Below are 3482 nucleotides of genomic sequence, written 5' to 3'. Positions count from 1 at the left end.
GCTGGTTGTTCTATTGCCCCCCCGCCACGCCATTTAAATTTCTTTTTTAACACAACCAGTACTGGGTCTCCAAAGCACAGTGCTGGTTGTTCTTTTGGCCCCCCGCCACGCCATTTAAAAGAAAAAAATTAACATTGTTTTACATTTTTTTAAACACAAAAGCACAGACAGATCTCCCTAATCCATGTGTACATCTGTTCGCTCAACTTAGTCAAAATCGAACGCTAAATACAAATGAAAAATACGAATGATATGAATGATTATATCATCAAACAACATGAATGACAGCAACTCGGCAGCTTAGTAAATTCGGCAACCAGTTCGAAAAATCAAACACATGAATACGAACGATGTCATTCGAGACTGATCAGGAATGACATCGAATGGAAATCGTCAGCTTAGTAAATTTAGCCCTAAATGAGAAGAGTATACAAATTTAATGCACTAGGATACGCCTCCTGCCTTTATTTTACTAATATATATATATATAAACCGCATTTTTTCCATGTCATACTGTATTTACAACCTTCTTTTACCTCTTTAATCTCTCTCCTCTGTTGTCACCTGCATTCTCGACCCTTACAACAACACAATGAGCAGACTCCACATTTATCTGTGCACCTACTTCTGTTAAGTTCATGGTGGCTTAATAGTATAGGTCATAATTTTACCAGATAATGCATAGCTAAAAGACACAGAATGCCCAGCCAGATTACATTATGAGATGTATAGTTCAGCAGAAAAACGAAATATTACTGAAGGCAATGAATTTGATTCCTCCCACTAAACATATATCTATAATAAAGTGACTGCAGAATCTTTTACCAGCTGGCTCGTTGGTCTAGGGGTATGATTCTCGCTTTGGGTGCGAGAGGTCCCGGGTTCAAATCCCGGACGAGCCCAAGTTTTTTTTTTTTTTTTTTTTTTACTTTATAATAATTATGTTTGCTCAATATACTTATGGAACAGCTAAAATTCCGTCACATACACGGTTTTTGTTTGAAATCATGAAATAAATGCATACATTTTGTCTGTATGATTGAAAAATGTAATACATACTATACTTTTGTTTTTATACGAAACGTATATGTAATTACTAAGTTTTGCTGCCTGCACTGTTTTGTGGTATGCATGCATGTAGTTTCTGTATACAGTGTACACTTTCTGCATATGCTATCTTGCTATGATCACATCCTGCTGCCTAATGATGAGAATCATTTTAATGGTACATCGAAAATATCTGTCAGATGCTTTCAATGTTGGAAGCTTAACCCTGCAATGGTGAGAATTCAGTGTTTCCTCACCATCGCTAGGTTTCTCCTCCAATACTTTGCAGATGTTTTCCAATGTTTTGTGGGGGTTTTTTTACACTGTGTGGCTGCTGACAGCTGTAGTTACTGTGTGTGTGATGTTAACATTTCAATACACAGTTTACACACACTGCTGCGTACGTGCATGCTGCTGGGGGCAGTGACTGACAGAGTGAAAAACACTCTGGACAGCCAATCAGCAGGAGCACATAGAACAGCCCTGCCCCCAGCTCACTGTCACTGCTGTTGTGCTGGGTCTGATGCATGTGTGTTGCTGGGAGCAGAGGTTCACAGTGAAAGACACCCAATCAGCTTTAGGCAGGTGTGGAAAAAATGCTTCACAGTAAGAATGCTTTCAAAAATAGAAGTGTTAATAGTTTATTTTTATCAATTAACAAAATGCAAAGTGAATGAACAGAAGAGAAATCTAAATCAAATCAATATTTGGTGTGACCACCCAGGAGCGTCTCTAGGCCCGGGCGAGCCGGGCCATCGCCCAGAGCGCCACTGTATTCCAGCAGGCGTAAGAAACGCCCAACCCCCCTCCCGACGCTATAGTGAATAAGTAAGCTCAAGGGGAGGGAGCGGAGGAGGGAAGGGGCGGCAACACAGGATGGCGCTGGGCGCAGCAAAGCCTAGCGCCGGCCCTGTGACCACCCTTTACCTTAAAAACAGCATAAATTCTTCTAGGTACACTTGCACACAGTTTTTGAAGGAACTCGGCAGTGAGGTTGTTCCAAACATCTTGGAGAACTAATCACAGATCTACTGTGGGTGTAGGCTTGCTAAAATCCTGTCTCTTCATGTAATCCCAGACAGACTTGATAATGTTGAGATCAGGACATGCTTGCCGACAACCTGGCTGCCTCCTCCAGGAGGGAGCAGTCAGGTCAGCATACAAGGGGGACATGGCCGGCGAAATTATCCGGCATTTGCGTGCGGAGCAGGAGGCGTTGTCACACAATCGCGCCATTTTGGAACCGCCCCACTACTCAGTGCCAAGATTACCGCTGCAGCGGTTTACGTTGTAACAGCGGGGGGATGGGGGTCCGGAATCCACCTGCTTTTCCGAGAGGCCGGGAGCGGCACCTGATTTTCAGGAGGCTTCTCGCTGAAGCGGCAGGGTAGGCAAGTATGGATCAGGGCTCTGTGGGGGCCATATCATCACTTCCAAGACTCCTTGTTCTTCTTTACGCAGAAAATTGTTCTTAATGACATTGGCTGTATGTTTGTGGTCGTTGTCCTGCTGCAGAATGTATTTGGTGCCAATCAGATGCCTCCCTGATGATATTGCATGATGGATAAGTACCTGCCTGTATTTCTTAGCAATGAGAACACCATTAATCCTGACCAAATCCCCAACTCCATTTGCTGAAATACAGCCCCAAACTTGCAAGGAACCTCCACCATGCTTCACTGTTGCCAGCAGACACTCATTATGACAGCAGCCTCCCCTGTCATACTCCTGAGATTTGATATAAAACTTATTAGAATAATACAAAAAAGATATTTATAACTTATAAACATCTTTTTTGTTTATTGTAATAATTTTTATCATTAACACTCACTAGCTTTGTGGAACTCCCTGGGACTGCATGGCGATGAGACATGAGGCAGCAACAGCTTAGCATAGCTTCTGTATAGTCAGACACTGCTTGCAGAGCTGGGGGTGGGACCGCACCATGGGCAGTAAGCTGCACAGTGAGAGAGCTAATAGAGTCATGCCTTTGAGTATGGGTGGTGTTCCTTGAGCACAGATGGATACCTTGGATGTGTTATGTGACCAGGAATTGCACTGTAGTGCAGTGTTTAGAGATTGGAACTCAGTCAGCAGCAACAAAAGAAGACACAGTGATGCAGGTAGGAAAAATCAATGCACACTGAAGCTTTGGTAAGTGAGGGGAGAGTTACAGTGAGTAGGGGTGAGACAGGTTCCCAGAACTCAGACCCATCTCCATGTGTGTCTCCCCAGCCATTGACCTCACCGCACATCACCGCAAATACTTCATCCCATCCAAGGCCAATGTTTCAAAGGGACTGTTTGTAGTATGCTGCCCAAGAAGTACCACGTGTTTACAGATATTATAAACGAGTTTTGCATTTTTTTTAAATCCTCCTGCTGTTTTTTTTACCCCTGGATTATATATACTGTAAGTCTCCATCAAATAAACA

The 3482-nt window shown here is 43.1% G+C and overlaps 1 non-coding gene across 1 annotated transcript; it reads left to right on the top strand.

Moving 5' to 3' along the window:
* The first annotated feature begins 830 nt into the window (after nucleotides 1–830).
* Nucleotides 831–902, top strand: TRNAP-UGG (transfer RNA proline (anticodon UGG)). Its single transcript has one exon. It is a non-coding gene; the product is annotated as a tRNA-Pro (tRNA).
* Nucleotides 903–3482: the final 2580 nt, after the last annotated feature.

The sequence above is a fragment of the Taudactylus pleione genome, unplaced genomic scaffold, assembly GCF_031769625.1.
Source record: "Taudactylus pleione unplaced genomic scaffold, aTauple2 ptg000095l, whole genome shotgun sequence".
NCBI lineage: Eukaryota > Metazoa > Chordata > Amphibia > Anura > Myobatrachidae > Taudactylus > Taudactylus pleione.
Note: the sequence above shows the minus strand (reverse complement) of the source record. Positions and strands in the feature narration are given on the sequence as shown.